Source organism: Pygocentrus nattereri, chromosome 21 (genome assembly GCF_015220715.1).
Source record: "Pygocentrus nattereri isolate fPygNat1 chromosome 21, fPygNat1.pri, whole genome shotgun sequence".
NCBI lineage: Eukaryota > Metazoa > Chordata > Actinopteri > Characiformes > Serrasalmidae > Pygocentrus > Pygocentrus nattereri.
This window is the reverse complement of record NC_051231.1, coordinates 2,969,316-2,991,382: the sequence shown is the minus strand read 5'-3', so window position 1 is coordinate 2,991,382 and position 22,067 is coordinate 2,969,316.

Here is a 22,067-nt window from a genome sequence, read left to right as displayed (position 1 = left end):
CCCAGCACACCTGACAGCCCCAACACGCCTGACCCAGCTCAAAAATGGGCCTGATAATTAGCTGATGAGTTGGTTGAGGTGTGTTGGAGCAGGAAATAGTTCAAAGTGTGTTGGGATGTGGAGCTGAGAAGGTCTGTGCTATATTATTGTCCAGTTATCTGATATTTGAAGCTGAAAAGGGAAAGATGGAACATTGAGGAGCGAAAGCAAAAAGGAAAAAAGCCACAGAAATTGTTGAAAATGTTCTAAATGCCCCAGTTTTACTGCTCCAACATCTAAATGCAGAACTCCAGTGTCTATGCATCAGCTAAAACTGACCACTGGAGTCCAGTGATGCAATATGGCATCAATATGTTTTTGAATGGATTCATTTTCTGAAGGCTGGAAAATAATGTAGGCTGGAAAGGGTTCATTTAGATGTCTTAACACTATCAGTCCACACATGAATTGGCATCCTTTGTTTTCTCAGTACTTTTAGATTATAGCCGCGCTATTTGTACAAAAAAAAGAAGAAAAAAACGTGTTATTGGAAATACTCAGACGCGTGTGGGTGAGGCCTGAGATGTGAATTATATCTGAACATCATGCAGAGAAAAAAATCATGATCATGGTCTTTCATTCTTTTGTTTATCGCATCTGCTTATTTAAGAATAGTAGGGCCCTGAATTAGTATCTCCACCCCAACTGACCCCAAACTGATATTGCTATTATTCTAAATACTGTGGGCCATAGAAACCAATATATATGAGTTACGAGAGGATTTAGAAAATGAATTTTAATATAAACGCTTTATATAAAGTTATTTCCATGGGAGAATGTTTTTATTTTTATTTGAGTTCTGTTTTAAGTTATGGTGTGCAACTTTGATGAAATGTATTTATATGAATTGTGAATGTCAGCCGTTGGGTTTTTTCCCTTTCCCACATATTTCACTGTGTGGCTTCCTAACCTGCTCACTTTTAGACAAAGCCTGGGTTCACAGTGTGAGGATAAAGTAAAAAAGTAAAAAAAAAAGAGAGGAAACTTAATATACCGAAAACATATTACAATATATTGTGCGTATATTTTGCAATATGCTGATAAGAATTTATTTCATTTTCATAGGAGCCGGTCTCAGTCAAGCTTTCAGAAAAACCTGAAATGCAACGTTTATCTGTGTGCAGATACTATGTGTACATATATACAGTGGATTTAATAGTAGATTCTATTTAAAAGCCTCCCAAGTGCTACTGTCACTGTCACTATGCAGTATTTGCATCTACAGGCTGAGATCTGTATAAAGGAGGTCACTGATATACAGCCCATAATATTCTCATATAACACCTCTATAAGCTGTAACTGTAACTCCATCTTGCATCCAAAAGAACAGCTAAACTATATATTGTTGAGGTTATATCAGAACCTCGTTAGTCCACATTTGAAAATGCAAGCTGCCCTTAATTTGAGCATTAAAATGACAAAAAAATTAAAGCATTAAAATAGTTTTTTCCAGCGATATGAGGTTTCGTTATGACAGTGACGATATGTTGCTGACAGTAAATGTAAGCCAGTAGCCGTGAGTCAGCACTGTCATTTTCACAAACCTAAATGCTTATTTTCTCCCCGTTTTGGTTTTAGTCTCACGATTCTGGGTCTTTGAATAGGTCAGTGAATGGCCAACTGACCAGCGAGGTTCAGAACACTTGGCCTGCTGAAAGACGCTGGCTGTACCTCATGCAGCTCTGCCTTTTCAATGATACGCATGAACGTGAACCGGTCAAGCCAGAATGGTCGATGCCCTAACCTGACCTGAACCTGCTCGGACACAGAAGGCCGAAGTTACTGTAGCTTCTTATTCACCAGCGTTGTATTCAAGTGGTGTGTTTACGGCGCTTTGCTTTGTTACTAAGGACTTGAGTTGCTGGGATAAACTGGTATTACACACATTATTAATAGGCTTTATGGAATTTCCAATCATAGCTAGCAAAAAACAGCGGCCACCCTTCACTCGTAGACTGTTTAAAGATTCCTTTACTTTAGGTGAGCAGCAAGCAAGCTGGGAATCTCTCCACCAACCCAACACATCCCTCTTATCATCGGTGATGTAATCACGATTGATTACTGTAAAACCACGTTTGTGTCTCTGTTAGTGCTGCACCATTTAAGGTGGAAGGAATTTTGAATACAACGCTGGTAAATAAGAAGCTACTGTAACTTCGGCCTTCTGTCCGAGCAGGTTCAGGTCAGGTTCGGGTCTCGAGTACCGTTCTGGCCTGACCGGTTCAAGTTTTAACTGGAATTCTGTGAAGCTGCTTTGCGAAAACATCAGTTGTGAAAAGTGCTACAAATAAATTTGATTTGATTTGATTGCTGTTGAACTTCATTCTTGGTTTTAAACATCAGAGCTGTTCTGAACCAGTCTAGCTAATCACTCACTAGATCACAGACCCAAGCCCAATGTTGTACGTGAAAAAAATGACCCAAAACCGGCCCAAACATGGCCAAAACCAGCCCCAAACACGGCCCAATACTGGCCCCAAACACAGCCCAAAACTGGCCCAAAACCGGCCCAAAACCGGCCCCAAACACAGCCCAAAACTGGCCCCAAACACGGCCCAAAACTGGCCCAAAACTGGCCCAAAGCCCCATATTTTATCAGGTTTGGTTGGGTAACAGACGCTAATCTGTCTGCTAAAGATTATGAGGGGTTAATCTAGTATGGCAGTGAATACGTCCTCATTATCAGCTACTCGGTTACATTCATTATTAGCAACATTAGCAATACAAAGCAGTCAGTTCTGTATTTGTCTCCCTCTGTAGCCACGGCTTTGTCTCTGCTTTCTGTTTCCTGCTCAGTGCAGCCCCCTAGGGAATAGGAAGGCCCTGTAGGTGTGTCGGATCTGCTGTTTTCTTTCAAATCTGTGAAAAGGTCCTATTATATAATTATAATTTCTAGATCGTCACTGGACTTAATTACTGTCAAAACGTTTGTTTGCTGGGAAGAGAAGTTTTCACTCGTACTGAATCCACTTTCAGTGATTTAAAACAACATGTTTGTTTTTGTTTACCTGCTCTGGAAGAGTGAGGTCTTTTTGGTTGTGGTGTGTTGAAGGGAGGGATGGTGTGGCTGCATAAACAGGGCGAGAGCAAAAATGGAAAACCTGCTGTCTAGTTAATATGTAAATGCAATTGACGTGTAATGCGAATTACATGTACATGTAAATAGTGTCACTGTTGAGACTCCACACGCAAGGACTGTTACAGCGCCAAACGGGAGAGGACCATCATACCAATATTGGGTGCCTTACCGTCAGAGTCACTGCCACTCGAGGCAATGGACAACAAGGTGTGATCCACTCAAATAATGGAGATGCAGATGACCGTTGTTGCACTGGAGTAAGGCAAAAGTGCCTTGTATATACTTGCACAGAGAGTGTCTCCGTTTTTCCCTCATAGCTCATGACGTACGAGGCGCAGTGAGTCCTTCGGAGTTGATTTCGTGATCGTATAGCTTGGTCCTCTGCTGAGCGGCCCTGTATGGACATACAGCGTCCTGTCCTGCGATAGCGGCGTAAGAGTCGAGCCACTGCTCCAAAGGAACCGGATCCAGTCCAGTCTAGTAACTAATGCTCTGTGCATGGCATGAAGCATTGGCCTTCCCAATACTACTGTCCTCCCTTCAGTTCACGCCGCACCTTCTCTACTCTTTCATGGTCACCTAGTGCTTGATGGTGTGTTTTTTGCTGTATTTGCATTAAGTCTAAATGGAACACATGAATACATCAATAAATGTCTAAGTCTGATTACAGCTGGATATTTTCTTACCGTTTAACTTACTAAAGCAATGGTTAGGCCAAAACAACACATGTAAACAATGTCCTTCTTACCCAAAAGTAGTCGATTAAATAAAATATCATGCTTGGTGTCTGAAGTTTGCTTTTTTTTGGTTTTGCACTGGAGCTACGAGGTTAATGTTACTAACAATATTAACCTGTTTGTCATCATGCAAACTGGAGCTCTCACCTCCAGTCACGGGCCCGTATCGTGGAAAGGAGTTTGATGTAGAGCAGAGGTCACTAATAGGTGGACCGCAGTACAAGTCTGGACCCAGACGCTGTCCTATGCGGACCTGGACCTAGAACTGATACACTGGAGAATTATTTAATTGGGGTGATCCTGTTTTAATCCGTGTATCTTTTCTAGTCTTTACGGTACTGATTTAGTGGCTGGGACACTTATCATAAAGTGTGTGGTTCCATGGTGTAATGGAGAGCAATCTGGACTCTGAATCCAGTGATCTGAGTTCAAATCTTGGGTGGGACCTAACTGACTTTCTTGGGGGCAGTCGTGGGCTGGAGGAACCAGCCCTGTGACCAGAGTTCAATTGAACATATCACGTGTTACGCTGATCAGATCTGTGCGTTACGACGAGCTCTGAGACTCGAGTGAGTGACGCCACTCAGGGGAGGGATGAGGAGAGAAACAGCAGTCAGAGAAGAAAGTGAGTCAGAGGGAAGTTATTCCACATGACGGGATCTAAAAAGAGGAAACTGACAGTAAATGTTGTTGAAATCTGACCGAACTGGACTTTATTTGATCTGATGTTCAGTAAATGTTGGTGAAATCTGACCGAACTGGACTTTATTTGATCTGATGTTCAGTAAATGTTGGTGAAATCTGACCGAACTGGACTTTATTTGATCTGATGTTCAGTAAATGTTGTTGAAATCTGACCGAACTGGACTTTATTTGATCTGATGTTCAGTAAATGTTGTTGAAATCTGACCGAACTGGACTTTATTTGATCTGATGTTCAGTAAATGTTGTTGAAATCTGACCGAACTGGACTTTATTTGATCTGATATTCAGCTGTCGACTGTTAAGATGCTGATATTCCTACTCGGCTACTTCAGTAAACAGTATATGGCAGTAAATCATAACACGTTAGACATTATGATGCTCTGGACCTTGGCTTGAGGAAATTTTCTTTGACTGGACCTTATCCTGATCCTAATTCATTCCTCTGTCCAGTATAGTCCAGCTAAGCTGTAAAAATAGCCTGTTTGTTTTTGTGATGCCACAAAGCATACAACTGTCCACAACAACATGAATTAGATTAAATGACCATTGTCTAACCTTTCTTTATCCTTTAGAACAGTTCTCCTCAACTCTGGTCCTGGAGGCTGACTGACCCACACTTTTTAGCGCTTTCCCTGATCCCAACACACCATTATTGAGTTAAAGTGGATGTATAAAGGCAGGGAAAGGACTACAATTGCATGACATTGCCTCCACTTTGCCATTGCCTCAGGATTAAACAGGCTGTTTTTGTTACTGTGACTTTAAGACTGATATATGTAAATGAGCTCTGTTCTGAGTGGATGCTGTGTATTTTGCCTCATTCAAAAAGCAGTGATAACTGAAACGCTGCTTGGCCGTGTCCAGAAACCTTCACTTAACGGATGGGTGAACCTTTTGTGGGGCAGTAAAAGGACATGGTATGTTTGAGAGTCTTGCCAGCAGAGGTCAGCGTTTCACCCTTTTCTGCACAGTGCCGTGTAGCTGGTGTCAGTCATGAAATATAATTATGACAGAAATATGAGGGGGGGTGGGTCTCTGCATTCTCAGAGCGACAGGGTTTGTAGGCACTGATTATTCCCTTTTAGTTTAGAGCAATGCTGAAAAAATGGTTCAACCAAACATGCTAAAAAATGACTGGAAGCTTGTAGACACCAATCGACGTGATGTCATTTGCATAATGCTAATTAATGGCTGTTTGCTGGCATTTATTGCTGGGATTAGTAGCTCACTGTCAGAAAAAGCACCTCAGAAAAGTGTGTTCAGATTCTCCCTCCTGGCAATACCAGCAGTAGCCAGCAGATGGCAGCACTATACTTCATACCCTACAAGAAAAGCCTTCATGAGGCAATAAGGCTGCCGTACCTCACCTCTATAATTGTAAAGCCACAACAAATTCAAATAAATCATCAGCAACTAAGCAAAACAAGCCCTGATGTAACTATATACCTTTATAAATGATGAAAGCCTTGACGTAGAGAGACACCGCAGCCTGCTGTGTTTTGTCATCATGTCCTCTTTAGCCGGGGGGCCGCGCATGAGCCGGAGTGAAGCCTGAGCCTAACAGATTGCTGTGGATCGGAACCTATCCAGCTTTAATTGAGAATCTCTATTTTGGGCGCTTCAATTAAGCTGCTGTGATTTAGAAGTGTGGGAGAAGACATCCGAGTAAAGGAGAGGCTCCAGTTTAATCCCAGATGTGCTTTAACACGGCAAGATCTGGCATTAAAAACATGCGTTTGTCCAGCGACACAGCAAAGACCGTATAAGTCACTGTGAGGCTACAACATCATGAAAGTTGCGTAGAATTTTTATCTTTAGAAGATAATCCGGATATGTGTTAACAGGATGCACAGAGTCTGTATTTTAGCATGTTAATCTAACATAATTACAGCATAAATGCTTATTTACTCGGTATTGTCAACATGTCTCAGCATTGTCTTTGATTTTTTATTCGGTTTCTTTTTACCGCTTTACTTGTAATGAAAGTCAGTGGAACCAGACGTCTTTCCAAGTAATTTTGGGCCGTTTCTTTTAGTCCATTGATCATGAATTTTACACACAGTAACCGTAAAGAGTAACAGGTATTTTCAAATTATGTCAAAAACTGAAAAATGATGCAAGGTTTTGTCCCGACAGCCACATTATATTTATATGTTTGCATATTTTTCAGAATATTTTTTGTCAATAATAGATTTTTAAAGCCTTTTTGAATGGCCAGTGGATTTTCATAGTTTTTCTCCATTTATGTTCGCAAACGTTGGAAAAAAATTAAATATTGTGCCACTTTTTAATCCCACAGGGAAATTTCACCTCTGCATTCAACCCACCTGTGAAGTGAAACACCACACCCACACACACTAGGGGGCAGTGAGCACACTTGCCCGGAGCGGTGGGCAGCCCTATCCACAGCACCCGGGGAGCAGTTGGGGGTTAGGTGTCTTGCTCAAGGACACCTCAGTCATGGACTGTCAGCACTGGGGATCGAACCGGCGACCTTCTGGTCACAGGGCCAGATCCTTAACCTCCAGCCCACGACTGCCCCCACTTTTTTAGTTGTTAATTAATTAATTTATTTCTTTTTCATAAGTGACATATATAAGTGACGTATATTGTATATCTTGAAAAGTACTCTGATGCCATATCCCCCTCCCCCTCTATAACTGCAGCAGTTAGCCCTTAACATACATTATGCGCAGGCTGAGTGTTTTTATAATGCTTGTATTATTATATAATAGCCCATAATATGACATCTCTATATTAATCATCACATATATTAAATGGGAAGTAGGCACTTCCATTCAGTGTTAAACGCTTTAAAGAAAGAGTCGAGTCAGCGTTGTTACTGCCTTTGACTTCTCTGGAGGAACTTTCTCAGCTCTGTGCCGAACTCTCAGTGCTGTGCTGTTCTGACACAAATGCTGAGGGAGCTATTTTCTATCTTCATAAACAATCCCTCTTTAAGGTGAACTGCCTCTGCTGGGGAACAGAGCTTCACAGCCCATATCATCCCAAACTTACCGTATCACCACACACACACTGTTAAAATTAGCAGTCCCTGCAGTCCCGGAGCTCGTCCTGCGCTCAGTGATGTCACTGAAAGACATTTAATACGGCCATAAAACATCTGTCCTGTCCATGCCCCACCCACTAATGCATTCTTTTGTAGCCACCGTTGCAAAGTTGGACGGGCTTTACAGAACTTCCCATTCAGCCTAGTGAGAACTGTGGCAGCCTCTGTTTAGAGTTGCTGTATAGCGCAGAATGCTGTGCTTCCAACCTGCACTGTAGGACAACAATGAATTTGCCCCCATGCTGATGCTAGCTTAATGACACAGCACAAAACTAGTTCCAATCTACCCTGGCTGTGCACCGCTTCACATGAACACGCAATAAATTCAAGTCAAGTCAAAGTTTATTTATACAGAGCTTTTTACAACAGGTGCTGTCACAAAGAGGCTTTAGACCAAAATCTGTGTCCGAGCCCCCATGAGCGGCGACAGTGGCGAGGAAGAAACCATGAGAAGAACCAAGACTTAGAAGGTGAACCCATCCTCTTCTGGTCGACACCAGATAGCAAACAATGTTGGTATAAAATGTTATACTACACAATGGGGAAGACAGGCGGAGCAATGGTTAATTAGATTAGTTTTAGTTTATGCAGCAACAGCAGGAGGGTCAGTTCATGATGGTCAGGTTTGCACAGCGTTGGCGTTGTACAGCATGAAGCTCAATAGTGGTCAAGCCGGCCCAGAAGGCTGGTGAGCAGTGGCGCCCAATCAAGGCAGAAGAAGCAACAGCATCAGACGTACAGGACGGGAGTTATTCAACTCGGCAAAGAAAAGGAAACGCACAGAGGGTCAGTTCTGTAACGAGTGACTGATCACAGATTACAGGGTTAACAGAGCAGCAGAGACTCCGGCAGGTCTCGTTATATCCCTTTACAAAAAGGGATAAACCAGAAAGGTAGCCTCATGAGGTTCCCCGAGATGTTGGCGCCCCTCTGCTCCACTGTCAACAAACCTGAGTGAGTGAGAGCAGTGGGGCGACAGCACCAACACTCCCAGTTTACCATAATACTCTATGACCATGAACCCCCTGATCTGCACCTTCTATCTAACAGGGAAAACTAATTACCAATTAAGTTTTTAGACTATGGCTGTGTCTGAGTCCTGAACACTGCCTGGAAGATTATTCCAAACTTGGGGGGCTTTGCATGAGAAGGCTCCACCCCCTGATGTAACTATGATGTAAATATCAACCATTAAGTGTCTTTACTCAAAAACTGTGGGTGGAGCATGGACATATTATGATACTGATACTAAATAAAGCTGCTATATGCAAATGAGCCTGACCCCTCACAATATAATCCCGACCAATCAGAGTTGCAGAGGATTGTTCGCCTGGGTGTTTTTATGAATCCCAGTATTTACATCATCCAACAGAAGTAAATAATTTTGCAGGACATTCTTAGACGTCGCATTACTGACTCAGTTCCAACTGTACTAGCATCACGACCCCAACCACAACAGCAGCCTGTAAGCAGCCCTGCTGTGTGATTTAATCCGCTGTTTGATGCAGATCATCTTCAACTGAAAGTTTTGTGGTGAGCAGCTTTAATTTACTTCGTATTGCTGTTGAGATTGAAAGAAATGAGCAAGAAGAGGTCATGTTAGCTACTATTTTATTTTTCTGCCTATATCTATTTTGACTTGCTGCTTCTGTGAGAGGCAACGCCGTGCTTCGGTTTAAACCAGCAGATCAGATCAGAGCTCATCAGAATATTCATGAGCCCATTAAAAAGAGAAAGCGGCTTGTTTCATTCTAGAGTCAGATCACAGGGCTGTAAATAGAATCGTGAAATCACATCAGGGCATTTTTACTCTAAAGTCACACACGTTCTATGCAGACATCAGAGGACAGTTTATAATGAAGAATAAATGTAATCTATTGTACCTTTAACTATAACAGAAGCAGCACAGGATGGCCTTTATTTCTATGCCGCTGTACTTTCATGAATGAACACGCTCTGGGAGTATTTTCAACACGATTCTAATGACCTGATGCTTGCAACAAGCGGCAAATACGGACTTATTCAGACAACCCGAATTAAAGACCTCACTCGCTGAAAGCAGACTAAGTCTTATGATTTAGCACGCTGACTTCAAATATAGTTTTATTCTTCAGTCAAATAAATTTTGCATCTAGTAAATAAGATATCTTATAGCTTTATACTGCAGGCTTTTTATGCCTGCATAATATATTGTTTGTCAATCATTTTCATGCACTCAATAATCTGAACATGTTGGCTCAGTGATCAGATTCCTCAGTGCTGTGAACTCTTACTCTGATTTCTTTCAGATTTCTCAGTCTGCACATGTTCAAAAACAGACTGCTGTACCAGAAATAAGCGAGCAGTGTTGCTGCAAGATGCAGCAAAACACTTTGGGAGTGACACTGAAACCAAATATATGCTTAATGAATTGATTTAAATATTCTTCTGTAAGGGTCCAGCCAGCCCTGCCTGCTGCCAGCAGAGGGTGACGGCAGCATGGAGCCACAGACTAATTGGATTTAACTCAACACACCTGCGGGCTCCACTACTTAAGGCTGTGGCAAAGGGCAGTGTTTGTCACACCTTTGTAGAGGGGTGACCGGTATGGTACTTGGTCTTAGAAAAAGAAAAGAGGACCACAAAGAGAAATTGTCCCAAAACTACTTAAAACCCACCAGAAGGCTGGAGCTACAAACTGCTTCAAGCCCTGTAAGAGGTATTTGCTCCAGGAAGAGCAAACAAGTGACGCCTAAAGTCTGACTTCTCCTCGATATCTCGGGGCAAGTCATTTTTGTTTTCTCATTTTCTTTTATTTCACGTTTATTGTTCAGCCTTTGTTTGAGCACACTGGTTTGTCGTTCCCACCTTTTCTCTTTTCCATTCCTTGAAGTGCTTCACCCGCTGTTGCCTGTGCGTCCCAGTGGCGCAGCGGTAACTCCACGGACTGCCGATCGTTACAGCGGCAGTTCCAACCTGGCTCCGGTTCGCCTCAGTTGCAACGTCACAAACTCCATTGCTCCAATAAATCTCCTGACTCCTTTTTTATTTTTTTTATTGGCTTTCAGTTCTGCACTTGGGTCTGCCTCCCTGCTGTCCCGTAACATCTTCATCTTCTACATGATGTATGTTCATATTTCCAAGTAAATTGGTGTGATTGTTGTTTTTTTATGATGTAAATAACAACTATTAAATGTATATTCCCAAAAACTGGGTTCCATCTGAATAAGATTTTCACTAATAGTTCAGACCGAAGAACATATTTGTGGGTGGAGCATGGACAAATTGCGATACTGATACTAAATAAAGCTGCTATATGCAAATGAGCCTAACCCCTCACAATCCCGACCAATCAGAGTAGCAGAGGAATGTTTGCGTGGGTGTTTTTATGAATCCGAGGATTTACATCATCCAACAGAAGTAAATAATTTGTTAAAATGATGCAGGATATTCTTATCATTACTGACTCACCAATGCATTTTCAATACATTGCAAGTCTCAAAATCGCAATACTTTAGTCCATATTGTGCAGCCCTTATCAGAATGAAGGTCAGTCTGAATCTCTTCTCTCGCGGTTCCATTTTCACATTAAATCGCTTGAAAGGAAAACTCACTAGTTCACCTTGTCCCAGTTCTTCAAAGCCTGCACCTACGGCTCAGTGAATATTCCATCTCTGCTCCACACCTGGATCACCGCACATGGCTCCAGCAGTGCTCCAGTGACGTGTGTGTGGCCAATCAGCGGTCAGACGGGCTAGCTTGGGTGGGGGGATGGGCAGAGGATAAGAATAGAAACTGCGCCGTCTTGGTAAAAGCTAATGCCAATCAACAAATGTAATCTGCGGCTGTTAACCACATCTGTTGCTTGGCACCCACGTTGTGTGGAGGCTTTCGCTATTCATTAGCACTCCATATCTGTCACTCTCCGCTCTGGCTTCCCTGAGGGAAGGGGCTGCAGTGTGGTGGGGCTAGAAAGAGGGGGATGTAACCTCTTCAAATCCACAACCCGATCCGAGCCACTCACGATAGGCTAGCACTTGAACTCCAGCGGCCACCTTGGAGAAATCAAGCCCGCAGAGGTGGAATTGATTAGACTCACTTAGCTGTCCTGGATCTGGAAAATTGTGGTGGCAGTTGACCTCTGGGGGGCTGGGGAGGGGTGGGCTCCTGCCTGATTGGACTTTACATAACAGGCTGGGGAAGTGTTTGTTAAGAGGGATCTCACAGCCTCCCTTTTACAAAGGAGAGGAAAGGACCACTGAAGTGATGGTTTGATCAAAACATCATTTACCCAGTATTCTTCCTGCTGCAGTTTTACTTTAGCATCATTTCTGTTGTCCATTTTTGTAGATAACCAGGGTTGGGAAGTAACGGAATATAATACGGAAATGAAGGATCTGAATTTATTCCGGGTTACATTTTGTAAAGACAGACTTCAGAATACCGTCACTATGTTTTAGGAGAACAACTGTAGAATAATTACCCACTAACTTTTTAAAAACTGTACCATCTTTGACCATCATTGCTTGTTTATTACTACTTTAAAACTAGTGTATTCTAAAGAGCAACTCGGTTTGTTCTCGGTTTGTCTGCTAAAGCCTGAGTAGACCGATAAACCAGTGTGACGATCAGTTACCAATTACGAAACTACACTGGAGGTAATGGACCTTGGGAGTGATAAACTTCTGTTGCTTTAGGAATTGTAGCGTAATACATTGCTGAATACATTTAGACGGTGTACTCAGCATTCAGCTGCTTTTTCAAAGTATTCTGCCCAACCCTGTAGATGCCAGTATGTCCTACACTGTCAGAAACCACTGAAGAAAGTCCATTTAATGTTCCTTAACAACTCAATGCGATGTTGGGCAAGCGACTGCGCCATGTCCTTCATACCTTTAGTTAGAGTGACCTGGTAGCATCTGTAACACTTGTGTTAACACACAGAAGCATAAAGGAAAATCATCAGCTTATCTGACCAACTGCGCGTGGAGTAAAGGGGGAAAACTCCTTGCTTTAATATGAATACATTCAAGCTCCAGTTACTGGACCCCAATAAAGTGCCAAATCCACCTCTGTGTGGTGCAGCAGCCACCTATACTGCTCATTTTCCCCCTCTCTCCATCTTCTCCACACATTAGACTTTTCTTAGGAAAAATATTCAGTGATGAAGCTGTGTGAAATTGCAAATGTGATGAATGGTGCTTTTGGGCTGTAATTTATTTTTTTGTAGCAACCTGGGGCCACATTTGAGCTGCTGCCATAGAATTCTGTCCAATGCATTACAAAAGGTCTGCACCCGGGCTCATACAAATAGACCTGCCCTATCAGTTTTATGATGTTGCTTGTGAATAATGGCAGGCCGGCAAGGCGCAACAGCAGCACTGCTGGGGCCACCAAAGCAACAGAAACGAAGATTTAATTGCCTCTAATCAACCTGAGGGCCAGTTGTTTCTGAGTTACCATCTTTCTCAGCCTCCATTTCATTCTTCCAAAGTCAGGAACGGCTCCGCCGAGGGTTTTTCTCTTTCTCGGGTTATAGCTTATTTCGGCTGACATTGCTTCCCTTTTGAGAATGTAAAATTAATGGACGCTGACCGCCGTCTTGGACTGTCAGAAAGCAGAAAGTTCTAAGCTAACTTTGCATGTACCGCCTCACATTTCAGTAGCCAAGGGCAGACAGTGCTGGACAACGCAGACAACATCGACCTTGGAGTTTGATGTACAGTGCAAGGCTTTGGCAGAAACGAGAATAATGCAATGCCAGGTTCAGCACCGTGGACAGCACTACAAGACCGTGGCAGCTGCCTCTGTTTGCACACACTGCATTATTGTGGCATGTTGCGGGTGTAATATGACTCCCTGTTGGCTGTCATTGCAGTACACTTGCCGAAAAGTTCCTCGCACTTAAGATTTTCCTCAAACTTTGCTGTAATAATGCTGTATAATCACTTAAAAGCTCAGCCTTCTACATTTTTTTTTGTACAACCCAAATTCCAAAAAAGTTGGGACGCTTTTGTTTCATGATGTGCCAAATGTTTCCTATTGGTGATGTTGTGATGGATGCAGTATGTGGTTTACTGTGTTTCTGAAATATGAAGACCTTCCCTAAAAGAGACGCTGTCTGGATGGCAGCACATGTTGTTCTAAAACCTTCATATACCGGTCAGCATTGATAGAGCCTTTCCTGATGTGTAAGCTGCCCGCACCATAGGCACTAATGCAGCCCCAGACCATCAGAGATGTAGGCTTTGAACTGTGGGCTGATAAGCTGGATGGTCACTATGTTCTTGACATGAAACAGGACATGGCATGTTTGGTTTCCAAAAAGATTTAAAAATTTTTATTTCTTCTGCCCACAGAAGAGTTTTCCAATTTGCCTAGTCCATTTTAAATTAGCTTTGGCCCAGAGAAGACGGCAGCGTTTCTGGATCGTCTGACATGTGGCTTCTTCTTTGCGTGATACAGCTTTAACTTGCGTTTGTGGATTATACGGTGAACTGTGTTCAGACAGTGATGTCTGGAAGTGTTTCTGAGCCCATGCAGTGATTTTCCAGTACAGAATCGTGTCTGTTTTTAATGCTGTGCTGTCTGAGGGCTTGAAGATCAGGAGCTTCCAATACTGACCATCGGCCTTTACCCTTATGTACAGGGATTTCCCCACATTCTCTGAATCTTTTGATGATATTATGAACTGTAGATTGTGAGTTAACATTTTTCATGAAATTATACATTTTATCACTTTACATTTTTTAAAGTGTTTGTGTGTATTTATGCACCAAAAACAGTCATCATTCATTTTTACATTAAACTCTGTTCATCCCCTTATTAAATATTCTATAATTAAACAGGCTGTTTTTGTAACTGTGCCCTTAAGGCTGACTTATTTAAACACTCTCCATTGTGAGTGGCTGCCCACTCACCATAACACATGTTTATTTTTGGAATGATGCAAGGAAGAAAACCTTGTGTCTCCATTTTTGTCGTTTTTCAGTTTTTGACATCATTTGAAAATGCCTGTTGTTCTTTACATTGCGTCTGAATTTCAAAATGAATGGACTAAAAGAAACGACCCAAAATGACTTGGAAAAAATTCTGGTTCCATTGACTTACATTGAAAGTGAAGTGTTTTTCCTTCTCCTGTAAAATTGTCACAATATACACTCTCTATAAACAATTATATCATTTTGGTGAAAGTGGGTGGGGCTAACTAGCTGCAGGATGAATAGGTATGTAAATAGGTGTGAACAGGGAAAATGTGTGAATATGTAAATATGTTGGTTTTTGTGACATCATAAAAACAATTAAACAGATTTTGCGGGTTAGGGTTGGTGTTCAGACATCACAAAAACAATGAATTAGAAACTGTTCTGCAGCTTGTGTTCCATATATGGCATAAACCAGGAAGAGAATGGCATATTTTGAAACTATGTTGATATATTAGAACTTTCATTTCTCCAATTTGAGGAATGTTTTCCATGATATTGACTCTTCGGTGTAAACTCTGAAGGATTTGTTCATTCATAATTCATTTAGACGAAGGCGGCATACAGTTGTATTATGGTAGCAGTGTGTTACACTTGGATCACCTCGACTCTGATTAGGTGAGCTCAGTGTTTTGCAGTCCTGTCCAGAGCACAAAGGGATTTGATGCAATAACTCATTGGTCATTAGTTACCACAAAGCACCTCGCCACAGTTTCGCTTGATTTTTCAGATATCTCTCTCTCTTTGAACTGTTGCTGCCTCGATTGATTACAGCTGAACCTGAAGGCTAATCAATGCAGGGAAATGTCAGGTGGCTACTGTACAATTCAGCCATTGAAATGTTTATTTAAAAAGGTCAATAAATAACAGCCTTCCCTCTCTGACAGACGCGCTGGGGACATTTTCCGACTGCATTCTGCTTTCTTTTATTTAGACTCAACGCTGCTCTGTGTTGATTCTTATCCGTCAGGGTCAAATGTGCAACAGTCTGTAGATTACATTTGCTTGCTCGTTAAATGCGAAAGCTCTACCCTGAAGGACACACGTTCTGCTGGGTTTGGCTGCACAAAATAGCCCATTTGCACAAACCGCAGATCAAAATATTTCAAGTGAAATCCATAGCAATGAAAACATGCAGACGCAACCGTAGTGGAACATTTATTTGGGGTTCTCCCTTGAGGCCGAAACACTTACATCCAGTCCCATCCCCCCCCTGTTTTCGAGTGTCACCCCGACCCCTTGGACCTGAGCTACAGGGCAGTGGTTGAGATCTTCCCTCTGAAATGAGACCCTCAAATAAAAGAGCATCACTTCATTATCAGCTACTAGCGCCGCTCTGTAGGCGACCCTGCCCGTCTGCAGGGACAGCAGAGGAGGGGAAAGTTCAGCTCCTCACTGCTGGGCTTTAGTTACATTTAGGGATCATACGCCTTCAAAGAGGGGGGCAGTTATTTATTATCACCCACCACTAATTCTTTGGTGACACAAATTTTCCCGTTACATTTTGCGTTTCAGGCATTAGAACTGCTGGACTATTTAAGGTGGAACGGGAAAGTTGGCTAGCTAGCTGCCGAGACATTGGCACGCTATTAGCGATTTTCTGTGCTTGTTATGAAGAAAATGACCAGAATACATAAAACAGGGGTTATTCTCATTTTTAAAGGAGAAAATTCTCATATTTGTGGGTTTCTCTCTGTTTGGAGCGTCTGAAAAACCTCTGTTTGGAGGTTATGTAACCCCAACACTTTGCCCTACCCCTCTATCTCTATCAAACAGTGGGACACCCTACCCCTAGACTACCCCTAGAGGGCTATGGTCCAAGTGGTAGGGGTGAGGGTGAAATGGGACTTGGCTTTAGAGTAACCAAGACTGAATAGAGGAACCCACCCTCCTCTGGCCACACCTGATAGTGTGGTTAGGATGATTAAACAGAGAAACTGGGATCAAACAGAGGAAAGATCTGGGAGAAACACCAGTGATGGCGGTAAAAGATCTAGATTCGGTTCCCTGGATTCTGGATTAAGACCAACTACATTTTCGCATCACTGGAGAACCTCCATTCAGACTGCTGTGTAGTCCAGGACTAGGCTTAATCCCTGTTTGGGGACTAAGCTTGGGATATTCTTGTACAGTATGAATATAGAAAGCATTCCAGACATTGTGAATCAAGAACAATGAAGGAGAACATTCTAGAGCATTGCAAATTGTTATATTCGAGAACAGTATGAATGGGGGAAATCTAGAACAGTGTGAATGGGGATTAAACTATTCTAGAATAGCTGGAACATTCTTTAAGTGCACAAGAGAACATTTCTATAATAGACTGCGTCCAGAGAATGTTGTCAAACAAGGTGAATGGAGAGTTTTCTAGAACAATACAAATCTGTAGAACAATGAGAGAGAATTTAGAACAGGGAGGGAGAACGTTTGAGAACATTGTAAATGGCCGGAGTGTATTAAAATGGCATGAAAGGGAAGGAGATTGTAGAACAGTGTAAATGAGAAATTTTCTATGGAAAACATTCTAGAACAGTACTAATAAAATCTGAAACAGTGGGAGTGGCGATTGCCCATTCTAGAACAGCATAAAGGGATGAGCACACCCTAGAAAGTATGTAGGGGAAGAGAATATTCTAAAGAGTAAATTAGTAGAATATTGTTGAACAGAAAAGAACATTGTGGAACAATATGAATGGGGAGAACATTCTAGAACAGGAGGATGTTGTAGAACAGTGTGAATGGGGAGAACATTGTAGAAGAATGTGAATGAGGAGAATGTTGTAGAACATTGTGAATGAAGAGAACATTACTGAACAGTGGGACCGAGGAGAACATTGCTGAACCGTGTGACCGAGGAGAACATTGCTGAACCGTGTGACCGGGGAGGACATTGTGACCGAGGAGAACATTGCTGAACGTTGTGACTGAGGAGAACATTGCTGAACCGTGTGACCGAGGAGAACATTGCTGAACCGTGTGACCGAGGAGAACATTGCTGAACCGTGTGACCGAGGAGGACATTGCTGAACCGTGTGACCGGGGAGGACATTGCTGAACCGTGTGACCGGGGAGGACATTGTGACCGAGGAGAACATTGCTGAACGTTGTGACTGAGGAGAACATTGCTGAACCGTGTGACCGAGGAGAACATTGCTGAACCGTGTGACCGGGGAGGACATTGCTGAACCGCGTGACCGGGGAGAACATTGCTGAACCGTGTGACCGAGGAGAACATTGCTGAACGTTGTGACTGAGGAGAATATTGCTGAACGTTGTGACTGAGGAGAATATTGCTGAACCGTGTGACCGAGGAGGACATTGTGACCGAGGAGAACATTGCTGAACATTGTGACTGAGGAGAACATTGTGACTGAGGAGAACATTGCTGAACGTTGTGACTGAGGAGAATATTGCTGAACGTTGTGACTGAGGAGAATATTGCTGAACGTTGTGACTGAGGAGAACATTGCTGAACGTTGTGACTGAGGAGAATATTGCTGAACCGTGTAAATGAAATCATTAGCAACAGCAGCAACTTATTCAGGTTCGGATTCCGCTAAACTGGACGCCTTTGAACATCAGCACTAAAGTATTTTTGCAGCTGCTCTGATTTTCAGAAATAAATCTGTTCATGAGCTCAGATGTTCAGAATTTATTTTTACTTTGTAAACTTTTACTTTCATTCGATACATTTTCTGTAATGTGAGCATATCAAATGAAAAAGATATCAATATGATAAATGATTCCTAACTTGGGTCCTTTTGTGTTTGCTGATTCTTGGGCGTCTTCATCTCAGTGAAGCAGCTTTCAGAGCGCGAGATCTGCTGCCCATTAAAAAGCACTTGAGAATCACAAAGTAACTTCATTTCGTCTTTCACCCCAAGCGTTTATCTCTGCCCCTAGTGGCCCTCTGCAAAACTTTCCAGTGTGAAATCTAATCACCTCGGTCTTTTCCAGGTATGTGAGGTGCAGCTCTAGTTAATTGAATTATCTTGATATAATCAAGGAAGTTCATAATCCGTCCAGGGCTGTAATTTTGGCCTACAGAAGCGTGTCCTTATTTGACAGCTTGCGCCTCCCGCAGAGGCTTGCAAGGACTTGCAACTCGCAACTTATTACAAAATGATATTTTTTGCCTTTTGGTATTATAATTGTGTTTAATCAGCTAAAATAGGAAGAAAAGGTGGAAGCGTGTAGAAACAAATTAGCTTATATTAGAGAAATTACATCAACAGCCAGCAGTCTACTGTTAACAAATGACATTGCTGGTTTATTGTGATTATTTATAATAAGTTGTATTGTTTGTTGAACATAGCGATATCATAAAGTGCACTTCCATTGCTCAATATTTGCCAAGAGTGTTAGTCACACCAGACTTCCTTTGCTGGGTGGAGAAAAATGAATGAATGGAATTGCAATGAATAAATGGGGTGTCCTGAAAATAGGGGGGGGGGGGCAACATGGATATTTTAGCATTATTGTGATAAATTATGCCATGATACGCTTTTCTGAGTATTTTCTGAGGAAGAACACTGACGACATGTTTTGTTAGAGCCACATCCTGACCTAAAATGAATAATTAATAAATGAATTGTCATATTATGTAATATTCTATTATTCTCTAGAGCAGCATTTATTCCCTCAGTTAAACTGATTTGACAGAATTTGTGATTTTGGATCCTTTTTTGGGTTTCGGTCTATGTCCTCTTACCATTATGACATATAACCCCATTCAGGGGTGGAAAATCCCTACTTTGTCCAACTTTCCAAAACTTCTGCATAAATAAATGGTTGGCATCATTCAGAGTGGCTTGGTGTGAAATGCTTCGTTCAGTCGAGTTAGAATTGCTCAGGGAGTGAGATGAACCAGACATCTGCATCTAAAAGCCCCTTCACTGAAAGACATTGCATGAGAGAATTATGAATATGCTGATTAATGTTTGAGACATTATTGTACAATAGTTTGGTCTAAAATGTAGTTTAATCCATTTATTTTAGTCTATACATGATGGAGGGATAAATGAAGCATGTTCTAAGGCAAAATAGACCCAAAAGAGAACTTTTGTTTTATGCCTATTTTACCATCATCAACGTCACATGTATAAACTCAGAAGACGTGCGAAGGTTCACTGGTGGTTCTTGATAGTAAAATAAAATGGCTATAATTACATTGTAGACATTGGGACCCCTGGTTCCTATCACCACCACTCTAAGGATGTAGTATTCAGTGGGTTTCTCTACAAACCAATAACTTTGTTTACATCTCAACTATTTAAGAATACAGAAACTTGCAGAAAAGTTAGTCGAATTCCCCTTTAAGTGAAAGTACTTTTACTGTGTGATAATTTACTTGAGTACAAGTAAAAGTATTAATATACTAAATTATTCTGTAGCGGTTGGGATCAAGTAGGCGGACGCATATGCGGAGATAAGCGACTTTTATTATGGGCAAATCCAGGGTCATAGTCTAAACGGTCCAGGTTCATGTAGCCAACATGGATCGATTCGGGTACAGACATGACGAGAAACACACCAAACAGTTCAGGCAATTCAAAGACCAATACATTCGACAAAGACCAGCAAACACAAGGGGCGAACACAGGGCTTAAATACACAGGGTAAACGAGGGACAGGCGGAAAACAGGTGGAGACAATCTGGGTGGAGTCATGAAACAAGGGGGCTGGACCAAAACAAATGCACATGGGCTAAACCAAAACACGAACACATGGACAGGACTGAGAGGGGCCAATCATGACCTATTCAAATAAGAATAAATGGTAACCTTTTCTTTTACAATCCCTTAATTTCGAGGTATTAACCAGGTAAGTGTGGAGTATAAACTCCAAAGTATTAGGTACTTATTTTAGGTGACATGGTAAGAACCAGAATAGTCTAAGTTAATTATACTGAAATGTCTCTCAGGTTCTAGGTATTACCCAGCTAAGGGTAAGGTACAAATTCCAAAGCACTGGGTAATTATTATAAGATGGTAAGTACCAGGATAGTCTAAATAAATTTATTATGAAGCGTCTCACCTGTTCTAGGTATTACCCAAGTAAGTGTGATGTAGAAACTCCAAAGTACTAGGCAATTATTTTAGGTAAAAAGACGGTAAGTACCAGGACAGTCTAAATAAATTACTATGAAATTATGTGAAAAGAACTAAACAGCAAGGTGTAGGAACTAAGACATTCTTGAACACTCATGTACAATATTGTACACTGTAATATACAGGAATTATTGTGTCAAACGACAGAGCTGTCAAAAGGTCCGTCCACCTGCGGCCAAGCAGTCCGTTTACACCTGCAGTTTTTCTGAACTTTGTGGTCAGAACAAAGTAAAACCACAGGAGTCCCTACTTTCTTTTACGGTTCAGATTCAGGTCAGTAAGGCGGTAATAAACAGAGACATACTCTTTAAGGCTCCACAGATCTGAGTGACCTGAGCTCCGACTCACATCCTGCTTATTCTTTTGAAGTTCCAGGTAAATACATTATAACACAAATACATTCCCTCTAATACAGACAATCTAGTACCATTGTGTCAAACACAAGGCCCACTGGCATGATCTAGAACCTGTAAGATGTTTCATAGTAACTCATTTAGACTATCCTGGTACTTAATATCTTCTCACCTCAAATAATTACCTAGTACTTTGGAGTTTCTACCTCACACTTACCTGGTTAATACCTAGAACTTAGACTGTAAAAGAAAGCATTACCGAATAAATAAGTAGTTTACTGGAAAACCTCTTGAGTGTTTAATGTATGTATGTACATATACATAAGCTTGGAACTGGCTTTGTATGTAACTGTGTAAGGCACAGGATTTACATTAAACTACATGCATTTCATGGTTAGATGATCACACAAGGCTTCCTAGTTCCTACTATCAATTTCCAATCAATTGATTTATAGTCCAAATGTGGCATGTAGTGGGGTCAAAAAGTGGCATGCAGTTTAAAATTTCAGTTACTGAGAATTAAGTGAATGGATGAAGAACTGATCTCCAAACAGCACAAAGTTAAAGAAAAAACTTTCCTTTCAACACGTTAAGCAAGAGGAGTGTATTATATTTGGTTTGTACCATTTTAGAGCGAAAAGGAGGAAAGGAGAACCATGCAAAAGTTTGGGGACCCCGAGAGATCTGAGCTCTCAGATTACTTTTACCAAGGTCTCAGACCTTAATTAGCTTGTCAGGACTGCGGCTCGTTCACATTCATCATTAGGAAAGGCCAGGTGATGCAAATTTTAAAGATTTCTAAATAGTCTGACTGATAAATAGTCAAACCTTGTCCCAGAAATCAGCAGCCACTGGCTCCTCTAAGCTGCTGCCTACCACTCTGAAGATTAAAATAACCGATGCCCACAAACCAGGAGAAGACTGTACGAATAGAGCAAAGCATTTTCAGGTAGCCTTTTGCTCACTTCATAAGGTAATTAAGAAATTTAACAAGATTATTGGAGGTCAAGCT